Raw genomic sequence first — 15,997 nt, 5'->3', positions numbered from 1 at the left:
TGTCGGACCTCTCCCATAACGGTGATGCCCAGTCAAGGGCGGAGCCACTGAGAAGAGAGATGATGTAGGCAATTTTTGTACGGTCACTGGGAAAATTGCCAGGTTGTAGCTCAAACTGAATCTCACACTGGTTGAGAAATCCCCTGCAGAATCTTGGAGATCCGTCAAATTTTGCTGGCGTTGGAAGATGAAGACGTGGAGCAGAAATGGGTAAGGTGGGTGGGGTTATAGCTGGAGTCACTGTGGTTGACGCACCAGATGCGCCTGATCCACGGAGAGTTGTCTGAATCCCATCCAGCCGAGTAGAGAGATCCTGGAGACAGCGGATGATGTGGCCCTGTGCAGCCTCCTGATGTTCTAGTCGGGCTGCCAGTTCTTGCATCGGCCTGGCCGCTTGATCCTGGTCTCCGGCTGGATTCATTAGGTCACTGCTTACTGTCACAACTGAGGGCCTGAGCTGACGGGAGGCAGCCTCAGTTGTAGGGGCTGAGATGTACCGGAACCTGGGAGGTTGTATCAGACCCCTGGACATGTAAGTAACATGAATAATAACTGCCCGAAGGCGTGACCACGACAACTTGGATAAAAGTCAATGATGTTTATTATGACAACTCCGCAACACAGCAGCAGTAAAAGAAAACGTAAAAGTCAGCAAATAATAAATACAGTTCCTGGGTACTACAGGATGGCAGGAGCCACAGGGCACTGGTAGTGTGAGATAGTTCTTATGATCTTCTAGATGGAAAGTCCTTACCAGGCCCGACTGTAGTAATGGAGATAACCCAGGATTGTGCCAGCTGGTGTTCCAGGAAAAGCTGGGTTGCTGAAGGTAAAACAGCTGCTGTGGATACTGGCTGGAACCAGACTGTTGTTAGCACGGAGTGGATACTGGCTGGAACCAGTTAAATAATAAATGAACTTGGGAGCGATGAAATATGAACTGAAATGTAGAACTTGAGAGCGGAGAAATAATAATACCGGTGGAGAGTGGTAAAGTGTAGAAAGGACACCGGCCCTTTAAGGGAAGCTGTACTCTGCTGGAAGCTGAGCTGGAAGCAGGTAATGTTGTAGCTGGAAACAGATGAATCCACAATGGATTGGAGAGTCAGGCTACACCGCAGGTGGAATGCTGGTGCGGGTCTCTATGGTGGAAGTCTTGAGACAGGAGCTGGAACCTGGAAGACAATCACAGGAGAGAGACAAACAGGAACTAGGTTTGACAACCAAAGCACTGACGCCTTCCTTGCTCAGGCACAGTGTATTTATACCTGCAGCAAGGAAGGGATTGGCTAGGCAATTATGCAGATTAACAATACTGACAACAGATTGGAGGAAATGATCAGCTGACAGAATCCAAGATGGCTGCGCCCATGCAGACACTTGGAGGGAAGTTTGGTTTGTAATCCATGTGGTAATGAAAACAGTAATGGCGGCGCCGGCCACTGGAGACAGGAGACGCCAGGCTGACAAGTGCACATCCAACCACGCGGACACAGCGGAGGCCGCGGCTGACGTAATCGCCACTCTGACACTCTGCATGCAGAAGCTCAGGGACGGCGGCGGAGGCCGCGGGAGACGCCATGCCAGATGTAATAAGGCGTTACTGTGACAGCGTCTCAGAGAGACAGGAGAGGATGCAGGAATGTGAACATTAGGATAACAGATGGGATCCGGTCCTGGAGCGCTGAGCCAGCCTTAGGAGGCATCTGATGGGTAAGAAATGGCGTCCAGATACCCGGATCGTGACATCGTTGCTTTCAGTGGTGCTCCCTAGAGTCAAAAAGTATCAAATACAAGGAACCAAGAAGAAAAATATTGGAAAATAGACTCTCCCCCACTTGTAACACTTTTCCTCTCTTCCCACTACCACGGCGGCCGTGTCTGTATAGCAGCGCAGAGGCACATCGGGCAGTGAGAGAGAAAGGAGTCTGCTGCGGCTGAGCAGCACCAGGGGCTCATTTATCAACAAGTGATAAAACCCATTGTGGATAATAAAACTAGTTGCGTATGATAAATGGTGCTCCAGCCAATCAGCTCTCAACTGTCACATATTCTGGTGACCGTCTATGAGTTCCGGCTAGCGAGGTCACGTGTGCGCATCACGTGATCGCAGTGTCCTGACGTACGTTTCGCAGGGTAAGCTTGATCACAGGACCGCTAGCAGGAACTCATAGACGGTCACCAGGCAACGGCCCCAAGCCACCGCTCACTTGGAGCGAGACTACGGACACACGCCGCTGGAATCCCCGGAGCCTCTGCATGGCTGAAAGCGGGACTGGCAGCACCAATACCGGTTACTGGTATTGTATACACCCCGCACCACTTTGAAACTAACCTACACCACACTTATCCAGCATTACTTTCATGTGACTGAAAGACTGCTCATTTACTGTCCAACAGTCATCTGACATTATTTTTCCAATTATCTGTACACAGAACTCGGAGCATTAGAGACACTGCACATAGGTTTAGTCATATTGCCGCTACCTAGTAATTATTAAGTGCCTTCTATAGCAATTAACCTTTAGTCAGCTATACAATAAGGATCATTATTTAAAATGTGCTCAATGCTGGGACTCTGATCACTGTGGCTTATAGATATACCATCAAATCACTGGATGTGCATCTTTAGCCCTAAAACCAATTGGTTAAGCTAATTTTTCATAGTGATTTGCTGATGAGCTCCATGCAGTGGTTCTCCTCCAATGCTGAGATACAATCCCCTTTTTTCTGTGGTTCAGAGGGGTTATTCAGTCTGAGCTTGTGGCTTTTCGATATATGTCTTTGCCTGTTATTGTGCTATAACTATACACTATATTTGGCATTAAGGCATAGTATACTCCAGCACGTCCGTACTGGTGCTCCTAAGTTCTATGTTTAGGTATAAGGCAAGTCCATCTGTAGATGGTACGTGGTTCATATGAATTTTTCCACACATATTGTCCTTAACCTATTGATGTATTTTTTCTGTGACCGCCGTGTCACATGCTGATTAATCAGGTGATTGCACGTAATTTCTTAAGTTTGCAACATTTGTGTTATACATGCTATCGGTATAAGGCAAGCCCATCTGTAGATGGTATGTGGCTTATATGAATTTTTCTACATAAATTGTACTTAACCCATTGATGTATTTATACATCTTTTTCTGTGGCCGCCGAGTCACATGCTGAGTAGCCAGATGACTGCATGCAATCTCTTATGTCTGTAACATTTATGTTATACATGCTCTTTATCCTCAACATATAGTGGCCACACGGCATATATTTGGAGTGACCAAAGAGGTGAGCCTAATAATTGCGGTCATACCTCACTGGAGATGCCCAATCTCTTCTGACCTTGGAAGCTAAGCAGTGAAAGGCCGGGTTAGTACAAGGATGGGAGACCACCTCTGAACACCCTGGTACTGCAATAAATTGGCTACCGGATACAGTGTTACTCATTTTTATGCTATTTGGCACTTGGATTTATGTGACCAATGATTTCATTCTCTGCGTCTATAATGATCTGAAATGGATATTAGCAGAATAAATGATGGTCATACATCACAGAAGAGATATTGTGCAAGAGTATGGTGACAAAAGCACCACAGATTTCAACTTCCGGCAACTTGCAGATTGTGATATTTGAGATCACTAATAATATATAACTTATCTATATTTTCGCGAAGCTACTTTGTTCACATATAGTCACTCCTAGAACTTAATTTTAATATTTACTTAAATAAAATGTTCTTATCGGTATTATATATATTATACTTTATCCTCTGAATTAGAGTGCTCCCACAAAAGAGTCTATTTTCCAATATTTTTCTTCTTGGTTCCTTGTATCTCTGAATGGGTGCCAGCTGGTGAGTTGCCTTAAGGTGGCCGCACACATGGGCTGTCGAGAGCACTAACGGGTCCTGGTACTGCTCTCCCAAAAAACAAAGTAGTATCTGCAGTGCCGCAAACTCAGAACAGGGGAAGTCCGGGGGCCCACTTCTCTCGGCCGTGTCTGTATCGCACCATAGCTGCAGTGGCACATTGGGTAGTGAGAGAAAGGAGACTGGCCAGGGGCCCATTTATCAATGAGTGATAAAACTATTTGCATATGATAAATGGTGCCCCAGCCAGTCGGCTCCCAACTGTCATTTTGCAAACACATGACAGTTAGGAGCAGAATATGTGACAGTTGAGAGCTGATTGGCTGGAGCACCATTTATCATACGCAACAAGTTTTATTATCCACAACGGGTTTTATCACTTGTTGATAAATGAATCCCTGGTGCTGCTCAGCCGCAGCAGACTCCTTTCTCTCTCACTGCCCGATGTGCCGCTGCGCTGCTATACAGACACGGCCGCCGTGGTAGTGGGAAGAGAGGAAAAGTGTTACAAGTGGGGGAGATTGCTGACTCCTCATCTCTCGGCACTCCTGGCCATACATACTGTAGCAGTCCTGGCACTGCAACTGAGAGACTAGCGACCCAATACGGCCACTCACGTGGTTGGTCATATTGAGTAATTTTCTGATGTTTGTCTCTGAGGTTAAGCAGACGGACAACATAAATTATCACTGAGGTCTGCCGAAGGGGTTGGAAGATAACTATGTCAATGGTCATCTTTTAACTGCGCATTCCACCATGTCCAATAAGGGTGCTGGTGTTATCAAATTATTTTAGTACAAATATTTTCAGGCATCAAGGTTGCTTTTCATATGCAATATTACAGCATGTCTGGCTTTTTTAAAACCAGCTTTCAAGTACAGGTTGAGTATCCCTTATCCAAGATGCTTGGGACCAGAAGTATTTTGGATATGGGATTTTTCCGTATTTTGGAATAATTGCATACCATAATGAGATATCATGGTGATGGGACCTCAGTCTAAGCACAGAATGCATTTGTTTCATATACAGCTTATACACACAGCCTGAAGGTGATTTTAGCCAATATTTTTAATAACTTTGTGCATTAAACAAAATGTGTGTACATTCACACAAATCATTTATGTTTCATATACACCTTATACACATAGCCTGAAGGACATTTAATACAATGGCCCTCATTCCGAGTTGATCGCTCGTTAGCTGCTTTTAGCAGCAGTGCAAACGCTAAGCCGCCACCCTCTGGGAGTGTATCTTAGCTTAGCAGAAGTGCGAACGAAAGGTTAGCAGTTCTGCTATTAAATATTTTCATGCAGTTTCAGAGTAGCTCCAAACCTACTCCTTCCTTGCGATCACTGCAGACAGTTTAGTTCCTGTTTTGACGTCACAAACACGCCCTGCGTTCGGCCAGCCACTCTCCCATTTCCCCAGCCACTCCTGCGTTTTTATCGGTCACGCCTGCATTTTTACACACACTCCCTGAAAACGGTCAGTTTCCGCCCAGAAACACCCACTTCCTTTCAATCACTCAATGATCAGCAGTGCGACTGAAAAGCGTCGCTAGACCTTGTGTAAAACTGCATAGTTTTGTGTGAAAGTACGTCGCGCGTGCGCACTGCGCACCAAGCGCATGCGCAGAAATGCCGCTTTTTGAACTAATCGCCGTGCTGCAACCGAAAGCAGCTAGCGATCAACTCGGAATGAGGGACAATATTTTTAGTAACTTTGTGTATTAAACAAAGTTTGTGTACATTGAGCATCAGAAAACAAAGGTTTCACTATCTCACTCTCACTCAAAAAATTCCGTATTTCGGAATATTTGGATATGGGATACTCAACCTGTACCATGTTTAGGGGCACTTTGCAGGTGCAAAAGTTTTAGCAGAGTCCAGGATTATCGAGGACACTATAATTCCAGTATGACATTGGGGGCCAAATGTAATAGAGTGAGAGTTTCAGAAAGTGAGAGATTTGGTAAGGTTTTGCTGGGTTTTTTTTAAAGTGGCAATCATTTACACAGCAATATCAACCTGGTTTTGCAGTGTAAATGATTGCCACTTTAAAAAAAAACTGAAAAACCTTACCAAATCTCTCACTTTCTGAAACTCTCACTCTATTACATTTGTCCCCGGGTCTTAATCAGAGATGAATGCAATCGCGGCGCTCGCACACATGGCCACTTTCCTGACATCTGCGCATGTGCAGCGGCTACAGTGCGCATGCGCGATCAATCATTATGCAATCACACCCCGGAAGGATGTGATAGCATCATGATTGACAGGCGGCGAATGTCTGGGAGTGGCGATGTGGCGTTGAGGGGGAGGGCAGCAGGAAACACAGGCTTGTCACGGCTGTTTTAAGAGCCGACCGTCGCCTGCGTTTCCTGCGATTTGAAATATGTCGGTGGTGCCTCTGCCTATGCAGCATGTTTAAGGTTTTAGCGATGCGATCGCAATTGAATTGCGGCCCCCAGAATGTGATTTTAGTAGTCACGGATTTTGTTAAAATAGCAAAATCTGCGACCGACTCTGAATAACCCCCTTGATCACTGGGCATATTTCTATATACCTTTAGGTAGAGCACAATTACATATTATCATAGGATAGAAGCCAGTTCTGGGAAGTGCATGTATTATGCACAGAAAGAGGATTGCTACTTTTACTGTTCACTGCTATTAAAACCTAAGAGATTCCTATGGACCTGTGTTGTTCCTGGAACTCAATAATCAATGACAAAAAGGAGACGCATGATACATATTTCTTCTTACATACCATCATGCTGGATGCTGGTCAGTTAACAAACATTGTGGTATATTGTGTACTGTACTATACATAACAAAAGATGGTGTCACATCAAAAACGAAAACACTCATCGTAGAAAAGACGCGTATGTTTACCATGTCCGTGTTTGAAGTTCTGTTGGGTTGCACCCATCAACAGCAAACACAGGCATTATTTCTTCTTTGCCCAATGCTGTACTGTAATGTATAATTCATATTAGGTCACAGCATCTAAAGGTCTAAGCAATCTAGCAGAGGTCTTGTGGAAAGTCACTGGTTTATCTATGACACTCTTGAATTCATTAATACAATCAGGAAACTTTATTATTTGTCTCAGTATTACTACAAGACCTGTACAGAAATTGTTAGATTTTTTTTTAACAAAGAAAATAAATGAAAAAGTGAGAAAGTAAATGTGTATTTGAAAAAGCTTTGGGCTTTACTCTGTGAGGGTAATTCAGACCTGATCGTAGCAGCAAATTTGTTAGCAGTTGGGCAAAACCATGGGGGTGATTCCGAGTTGATCGCTATTTTTTTCATTCACACAACATATACGCAAAATTGCGAATACATTGCACAATAGCGAATATCCGCCCCCAACGCATTTTTGCCATTTCGTACGCAGTAGTACACAAAGTAGGCGTATGACAAATGACATTGCACTAATGCGGACCCATCGCAATACCACAAACCTCATCGTAAAAATCCTAACCTCTTAGATTTACACATTCCTCTTAAACTTGCACACGCTTTTGCTAAAAAAACGCACAGCAATGGGGGTCATTCCGAGTTGTTCGCTCGGTAAATTTCTTCGCATCGCAGCGATTTTCCGCTTAGTGCGCATGCGCAATGTCCGCACTGCGACTGCGCCAAGTAAATTTGCTATGCAGTTTGGAATTTTACTCACGGTTTTTTCCTCGTTCTGGTGATCGTAATGTGATTGACAGGAAGTGGGTGTTTCTGGGCGGAAACTGGACGTTTTATGGGTGTGTGTGAAAAAACGCTACCGTTTCTGGGAAAAACGCGGGAGTGGCTGGAGAAATGGAGGAGTGTCTGGGCGAACGCTGGGTGTGTTTGTGACGTCAAACCAGGAACGACAAGCACTGAACTGATCGCAGATGCCGAGTAAGTCTCGAGTTACTCAGAAACTGCACAGAGATGTCTTATCGCAATATTGCGAATCTTTCGTTCGCAATTTTAATATGCTAAGATTCACTCCCAGTAGGTGGCGGCTTAGCGTGTGCAAAGCTGCTAAAAGCAGCTTGCGAGCGAACAACTCGGAATGACCCCCAATGGTTTTTTTCTCTTTTAAGTTAAATAAGGCTCCACAAGCCTTCCTCAATTACGAATCTAATTAGTGTAATGATTGGTAATGGTCATGACCAATTAAGTCTTCAAATAATACCTGACGAACACTTTGTATGCATAATTGGCCATCCACATTAAAAATAAGTAATTTAATATGTAGGTGTGGTAAATGTTATTTTTTTTTTTTTTTTTTGTGTAGAGGTGTAGTGTCTGAATAAATGTGTTAACATGTTTTTTTATTCAATAAGCTCCTATTTTTTTTTATTATTTTCTGTTTTAATTTCAAATTCACATTCTTAAGTTACATGTCTGAAATGTTTAAGCTAAACTATTTCTGCTAGCCAATTTGCAGTTCCTTTATTGCATAAATAAAAACAACACCCGATTAACTTGAACCAAAATTATTTATTTGATTTTTTTAAAATACATTTTTTTTTAAATAATAATAGAACTAATTTTTGGATTTAAACAAATTTTTGCAACAAATCAACATTTTACAGCAGATTTATGAGTTGCTGGCGCATGTTTGCCAGAATTCCTGCCAAACTTGGGGGATCTCCAACCGCAACATCTGAAATTAAGATGGAAATTAACATTACTAACTTCATCACATTACCTATTATTCAAACAAGGCACAAAGCACACTTTAATGCAGGCATGTCCAAACTGCGGCCCTCCAGCTGTCTGGAAAATACATATACCAGCATGCCTTGACCCAGTTTTGCTGTCAGAGAATGCAGAAGCTGTGTCTGGCCATGCTGGGATGTGTAGTTTCTCAACAGCTGGAGGTCCGCAGTTTGTGCAGGCCTGCTTTAATGGCCAGGTTACTACATCATGGATGTTTTAATGAGAAAACATTAGCAGAACAACACACAAGCCTGCTCAGGAAGGTTTTTTTTTTTATAAAAAAACAAAGTGTACGACACCATGGGGTACATACAGTAATATGGGAGTTATATTTTAGATAGGACGTTACCCATAGCAACCAATCAAATTCAACATATTATCTTGTCGAAGGTGCAAAATAAATGAAAAGTATGATCTGCTTGGTTGCTATGGGCAACATCCCAACTTAAATAGTAATACCATCTTAGTAAATGTAGCCTCATGCAATGATTCATTCACATCTGGAGTGAAGCAGTCTTTTCTTTGTTGTTTTTGGTCCTGCATCATCACACTGCATATCCACATCTTCAGAAGGACCACATATCCTAGCATGCCCACCCTCCATGAAAGCCTGCCTTACAACATAAGGTCGAACAGCTTACAAAAAGGAAATGCCTAAATAGTAGGAGTGTAACTTTCACAACACAAATCACTGTGTCCTTAGCCTGCCAAACAAAGTGACTCCTGCGACTTTAATGTGCAAATATTGCAATAACCAGGCACAATTGTAAAAGTAAAACCCACAAAAAGTACCACTCAGGTCTAAATGTTTGGCATATAATGTTTCACATACAAACCCTGTTGTGCAGGCAAACCTGTCGACACAGATGTAGACACTGTACATATAATGTTCCTCACACAAATGTAAATGCATCATCGATACCATGATGAAGAAGACAAGCATTTAACCTTGACAAAAGATTGGCCACAGTACAACACTGCATTTATTGGAATGTGTTGTAAAATAAATTTTTAAAAAAAGTAACAATGTGTGTGAACTTACTCTCCTCTGCCACTTGCCCACCTCCCTCAAGTGGCTCCGGGGCCTCTGCTGCCCATTCTGATGGGGGCGAAGTTGGCTGGCTGGGGGATGGAGACTGGATGGGTGAGGTTGGCTGGATGGGGGATGGGGGCTGAATGGGGGAAGGAGGCAGGATGGGGGAAGGAGGGTCGATTTGTGAAAGAGGATGGAAGGGGGAGGACCTTACAGAGGGGGGTTGAGAATGATATGGTGAGGGTGGTGGAGAGGTGGTTTGGGACACAGAGGGGGAGGGGGGCAGAGAGGGGAATTGGGAAAGAGAGGGGTATCGGGCCGGAGAGTGGGATTGGGCCGGAAAGGGGTATTGGGCTGGAGAGTGGGATTGGGAAAGAGAGTGGGATTGGGAAAGAGAGTGGGATTGGGAAAGAGAGTGGGATTGGGCCGGAGAGGGGGATTGGGCCGGAGAGTGGGATTGGGCCAGAGAAGGGGATTGGGAAAGAGAGTGGGATTGGGCCGGAGAGGGGGAATGGGAAAGAGAGGGGGATTGGGCCGGAGAGAGGGGGAGGTTGCCGGAGAGGGGGAGGTTGCCGGAGAGGGGGAGTGGGCCGGAGAGGGGGAGGTGGCCGGAGAGGGGGAGTGGGCCGGAGAGGGGGAGGTTTCTGGAGAAGGGGCTTGGGCTGGACCTTTTCTTCTTAAAGCCACTGCTCGCCATTGTGCTTGCCCTAGAATGACATATGTAATACAGGTTGAGTATCCCTTATCCAAAATGCTTGGGACCAGAGGTATTTCGGATACCGGAGTTTTCCGTATTTTGGAATAAATGCATACAATAATGAGATATCATGGTGATGTTACCTAAATCTAAGCACAGAAGGCATTTATATTACATATACACCTTGTACACACAGCCTGAAGGTAATTTTAGCCAATATTTTTTATAACTTTGCATTAAACAAAGTGTGTGTACATTCACACAATTCATTTATGTTTCACATACACCTTATATACACAGCCTGAAGGTCATTTAATACAATATTTTTAATAACTGTGTATTAAACAAAGTTTGTGTACATTGATCCATCAAAAAACAAAGGTTTCACTATCTCACTCTCACTCAAAAAAGTCTGTATTTCGGAATATTCCGTATTTCGGAATATTTGGATATGGGATACTCAACCTGTAATTAGGTTGTGGCTTTTAATGTTTACAAAACATCATGTTTCAAAAACATTGTTAGTTACCATGTTAAATACACATATAAACGTATTTGGTAGAGCCGATAGCATGTGTACCAACTCAGTACAACGCCATTAACAGTTTCACAAGCACTTTGCTACACACTCAGTACTGCAAACCATAAACACACACAATGTAGAAACTTGTGTAAGGTTTGAGCTACAATAGTGTCATTACACAGTCTGCAAAATTTATAAGTATAGGTCCTCTTAGTGAAAATGTGATTTATAGACAATTTAAAAGTGCAGCAAATAATCTCAGTGTAATCAAATTTTATGTAGTGTTCAACTTACTGCGTCTAAGCCGTAAGCGTATTTGTTGGCGTAGCTCCACCAACAGCTCCGGCGTGCGACGGCAGAGGTCGCTCCACCGCCTTTCCAACTGTATAATACTGCGGCGAGTGCGTGTGTTTCTCCGCAGTATGCGGCAGACCTCCGCGTAGGCCTCGCGCTTATCCCTATTAGGGATAATGGGCCCTGCGCGGCCTACGTGGTGGTCCAATACGGCTACAAGCACATGCAGCTCCTGGCGTGAGAAGGCAGCTGCGCGCATGGTGCCTATGGCGTTTTCCATACATGGACATATATTTATAGTGTGTGGAGTGCATTTTGATTGGTTGAAATGGGATGGTGTCATCTGTATTAAACTTTATTGATATGTGTACATTAATGTTCAGGACAGTGTGTTCATTTTGCATCAGCGGAAATTCGCATTTGCGTAAATTTGTGGGTTAAAAAAAATAATACAAAATAAAACATTCGCACACAAACTCAATCACACTTACACACTCACATACACACACACTTCTTGGTGCAAATTTGGTGTCCACATACAGGATTATAAATTACTAGCATTGTAGATTTGTATGATAAAAGATAAATTTAAAAACCAAATAGGTTTATAAATATGCCTCTATAGCGTTATATATATATATACATACACACACATATACCTGTTTTTTTGGTTTGATAATCATAAACATATACGTCTCTCTCTCTATAAATATATATATATATATATATATATATATATATATGTGTGTGTTTTACAAAAAAACAACATTATATATATATATTTAACTTTAAAAAATTGTATATATATATATATATATATATATATATATAGAGAGAGAGAGAGAGAGAGAGAGAGAGAGTGAGAATGAGAGAGAGAGAAAGCGAGAAAACACAACAAAAAAACAAAAAATATAAACTGGTTACTCACCACATTTTGCGGGAACAATCAGCTACACAAAGTCATAAAGGTTACGACATTTAGGATCATATGTTTTGACATTTGTAATGTAAACAGATGCACAATCCAAACATAAAATAAAACAAAAAGGAAAAAAATGGTAATTAACACAATAAACCAAAATAAAATTAATTATAAATAAATAAAAAAATTGTCAACAACAATATTAATAAAAAAAACATGATAAGGAGAACATTACAACTCAAAAAATATATAGACTCACAAAACAACACCAACACACTATGAACTTTACCAAGCAACCTAAATGACATCAGGCCAAAATTACAATAAAAATACAGAGAGCTTTGGAAAACCAAAATAAAGAAAGGAAAATAAAAAAGTACCTGAAATAATCACGGACAATTCTTGCCCTTACTTCATTCCCCCGCCGGGACACACTCCCCCCACCGAATGTCCGGCCAACCCCTGGCTCCTCATCAGGCAATTCCTCCATTTGAGGAAGCTCTACGCGACTCCTTACAGTGATGTTATGTAGGATAGCGCACAGGGCCACAATTTTACTTACCATCTCTGGCGAATACATGATGTCGCCACCAGTGCGGTGGAGCACACAAAAACGCCCTTTAAGGACACCAATTGTGCGCTCCACCAGCTGTCTAGTGGCAGAAAGCGCAGAGTTAAATGCCGTCTGTGGTCCTGGCCTGGGTTTACTGTAAGGAGTCATGAGCCAGGGGGTGCAAGGATATCCACGGTCTCCTGTTTGATAAGATGAAAATAGCAAAAGTAAAATTGGTCAAAACATAATGTAATAACAAAAATATGACTGTTCAAAACATTAGAAAAAAACTCCCCCAATAACCACGTCTGGGCCTTCCATCGTTCTTAATCTCTGCCATAGCCCTGATTGTCTAATGACATGTGCATCATGGGAGTTCCCAGGGAACTTAGCATTCAGGGACAGGATCTGGAGGGATGGCCCACAAACAACCATTACATTCACAGAATGAAACAGTTTCCTGTTTCTATAAATTTCTTCATTATGTCTTGGTGCCACAATAGCTACATGTGTTCCATCCACAACCCCAATAACGTGTGGGAAGCGACTACCACCTTCCTGAAATTGCCGCTTCACCACATCCAGGGCACCAACATCCAAAGGCATTGCTATAAATTGCTTTACTCTCTTTATGAAAGCATGGCTGACACGCCGCAGGACCTTACTGAACTGGCCCTGCGACATGCCAACCAGATCTCCGACCACATGCTGATATGAACCAGTGGCCACAAAATGTAACACAGCAAGGAATTGTGTCAATGCTGGTATTGCTGTAGGATACCTAATGGATTGTTCTAGATCACTCTCTATTATGGAGAAAGTGTCTAGGATTAGATGAGGTGGCAGTCTGTATCTGCGCAACACTACATCATCAGGCATACCAAAAAGGAGGACACGGGTACGGAAAATTGGTGGCCTAGCACGCCTCCGTTGCCTTGGAGGATGAGGAGCCGGTTGTAGTTGGAGGGCTTGCGGCGGTTGGGGTGGGAGTTGTTTCCGTGGGTTGTGGTGGGAGGGCTTCAGCTGCCACATGAATGGACATCACCAACTTAAAATGAAGGTAAGAATCATTAAAAAACACAAACAATTAACAACACACAGTGTCAACCAAAATCTAAGTCAAAGTGTATGGATGTTCACTTACTGCAGGAGCGTACTCCATTTCTTCAAGATGAAAATACGGGTCCAAAACACATCATTTAAAAAAAAAATTTTTTTAGCTAATTACCTCCAACATAGGTTAACATCACAAATCACAAAGTTTTTGATATTTAAAACATACCCATAGAATTACTGCAACAATATATTTCTAAAATACTAAGTCTGTATTATTTTATAAAATAAAAAAACCAGGGAAAAAAAACCACAGATCCAAAAATAAACGGGGCTCCTTTAGTAGCAAATAGAGCAAAAATCTGGCCTACTTTGTCAAAAGTAAATGCTTTGTAAACAAAAAGAAAAGAGACACCTACAAGAGAGAAATGGACTATAAGAAAACAGATACACACTTGCAACAAACACACACCATGACACCCAGGGACAGGCAACTTACCTGCTCAAAAAATAAACTAGCAACTTTTGCAAAAAAAAACTCAGAAAATGAGGCCTACTTGGGCACAAAATAAATTTCTGAAAAAACTGCAGAAAAGAGACACCTACAAGAGAGAGAAATGGACTATAAGAAAACAGATACTGTACGCACTTGCAACAAACACACACCATGACACCCAGGGACAGGCAACTTACCTGCTCAAAAAATAAACTAACAACTATTGCAGAAAAAAAATCAGAAAATGAGGCCTACTTGGGCACAAAATAAATTTCTGACAAAACTGCAGAAAAGAGACACCTACAAGAGAGAGAAATGGACTATAAGAAATCAAATATACACTCTCAACAATAGAACGGACACACTGTAAATTACAGGATGACAAAACTATTAGATAGTACATGATATTAAAAATTTATAGGCAAAAACATTAACCACCAAACTGCTAATACCCTGTTTAAAATACTACAAAGGACCATTGCACACCCATACATACTTGGTTTGCTAATATCCAAATTTAATTATATTTTTAAACAAAAATTAGCAGAAAATAAGCACTCCGCAACACAACAGTAAAACATTTGCAAGCAAACAAACGCACATTTTTCTGCAATATACTGCAATAAAAACTCACTCAGAAATGTGTGAGCAAACACGACCACCTTGCATGAAACACGTCCAAACAGCATTTGGCATCATACACCCACTCACACAGGCTGCACTCCAGGCTTTTAAATAGGCTGTACAATTAATGGAAGTATTAGCATAATTGACACCTGTGCGAACTGGAAACCACACGCGGCTATAAATCGCTAGACACCTGTGCAAACACACATGCCACCAGCAACATGGCTACTCGTGAGCAGATGGCAGCAGAGATGAACCGGGTGCAGCAGCAGATGTCCGCTTTGACACATAGGCGCCTAGCGCTGCGGAGGCAGATGTTGGAAGCTGCAAGTTTGGATTTTGAAATAGCAGGACCCAGTACTGTACAAACTCCATCTTCTGATACCCAGGAGTTAGGAGTGAATCCCCTGCCAGACATAGATACTGTGGAAACTGAGGGAGATTCCGGAATACCATCTCAAACACAAAGTACACAAGCAGCTACTGCAGAGGAAGATGGTGAGGAGGGCCAGGACGATAGCTCACAGGCTACATCCAGAAAAAAAAAAGACAGCCCGCCTTCACTAAGAGGGAGTTACCTGTTTTGGTCACACAGGCCATGGAAAAAATTAATCGAGGACCCAAAAACATGGGTGCTGCATCCAAAGAGCGAATCTGGAGGAACATCACTGATTCTGTTAATGAAGTCGGCTCAATAGTCCGCACATCACAGGAAGTTAGAAGACGGTTAGTGTATATTGACACACCATTTTCTGACCCAAGTATTATTAAAAACTTAGCTAGATGTGACGTTGCCTATAGCAACTAAATACCTAACATGTGTACTATCAATTAAAGCTGGTATTCATAACTTTTCTGTACCTTGTCCCTATTTTTCATCACATATGTAGTTGGGCCGACTTCAAATCCCGCCTGAAGGGCAAGAGGTCTGCGGAGTGGAATGCCTCGAGGGCAACAGGGGGAGGTCCAGCTGCCACTGTGGAGTACACAGATCTTGAGGAGATGGCGATGGACTGTGTGAGTTACGAGGAGGGGGTTGGGGTGTCTCATATGGACACGGACATGCCTGAAATACTGATGGCACATGACTGGCCAGGTAAGTTTACACACATATTCCTAAACAACTAATTTAGTGGTTCAAAAAGTCTCATGCTGTTTTTTTCTACTCTTTTTCCACTCATTCTTATTTTTGATTTGAAGATAACACAGCACAGGTGGGTGAG

The 15,997-nt window shown here is 42.6% G+C and overlaps 1 pseudogene; it reads left to right on the top strand.

The window, feature by feature from the left end:
- Nucleotides 1-3,295: 3,295 nt before the first annotated feature.
- Nucleotides 3,296-3,415, top strand: LOC134894709 (5S ribosomal RNA; annotated as a pseudogene).
- The last annotated feature ends 12,582 nt before the right edge of the window (nucleotides 3,416-15,997 follow it).

Source organism: Pseudophryne corroboree, chromosome 3 (assembly GCF_028390025.1).
Source record: "Pseudophryne corroboree isolate aPseCor3 chromosome 3, aPseCor3.hap2, whole genome shotgun sequence".
Lineage (NCBI taxonomy): Eukaryota > Metazoa > Chordata > Amphibia > Anura > Myobatrachidae > Pseudophryne > Pseudophryne corroboree.
Note: the sequence above shows the minus strand (reverse complement) of the source record. Positions and strands in the feature narration are given on the sequence as shown.